The sequence below is a fragment of the Nematolebias whitei genome, chromosome 16, assembly GCF_014905685.2.
Source record: "Nematolebias whitei isolate Nwh7 chromosome 16, NemWhi1, whole genome shotgun sequence".
NCBI classification, from domain to species: domain Eukaryota; kingdom Metazoa; phylum Chordata; class Actinopteri; order Cyprinodontiformes; family Rivulidae; genus Nematolebias; species Nematolebias whitei.
In genome coordinates this window covers 7696087-7696727 of record NC_056513.1, presented here as the reverse complement: position 1 = coordinate 7696727, position 641 = coordinate 7696087, and the positions used below count along the sequence as shown (strand labels likewise).

The 641-nt window shown below is 47.7% G+C and overlaps 1 protein-coding gene across 1 annotated transcript in view; it reads right to left on the bottom strand.

The window, feature by feature from the left end:
• LOC119423051 (nascent polypeptide-associated complex subunit alpha, muscle-specific form) overlaps window positions 1-641 on the bottom strand; it is a 34466-nt gene that overhangs the window by 11830 nt on the left and 21995 nt on the right. The window lies entirely within an intron of this gene.

The following is a 641-nucleotide window of genomic DNA, read 5'->3' as shown; positions in this document are numbered from 1 at the left end:
GTCACCAGCATCCTGTCAGCCTTTAGACTGGTCACCAGCATCCTGTCAGCCTTTAGACAGGACATCAGCATCCCATCGACATTAGATGGGACACCAGCATCCTGTCAGCCTTTAGACTGGGCACCAGCATCCTGTCAGCCTTTAGACTGGGCGTCAGCATCCCATCGACATTAGATGGGGCACCAGTGTCCTGTCAGCCTTTAGATGGGAGCTGTTTATTTATAACATTTTTTGTTTGCAAACATCACTTTTCATCACCACAAATCAGAAATTCACATCAGACTCCAGATGTTGTGACATTCTGGTTGACATCGCTGGCAGTAAGTCAGACCCCTTTAAGGTGGTAGATGGAACTCAGCCAGGGCTGCTTGATGTTACCGATTTGGTTACTCACTTTTTTTATGGACATAATTTCTCGGTGGATGGAATCTGGTTATGTAACCTCAGGATTCCATCTCTGCTATTTGCAGATGATGTGATCCTGTTGGCGTCATCATGCCGTGATCTCCAGCTCTCACTGGAGTGTCTGGAATGAGGAAGCTCTACGTTCCTACACGTTAACGCAGAGACCGGTGAATGCAGAGACCAAAGAACGGTGAACGCAGAGACCAGAGAACGCAGAGATCAAAGAACGGTGAACG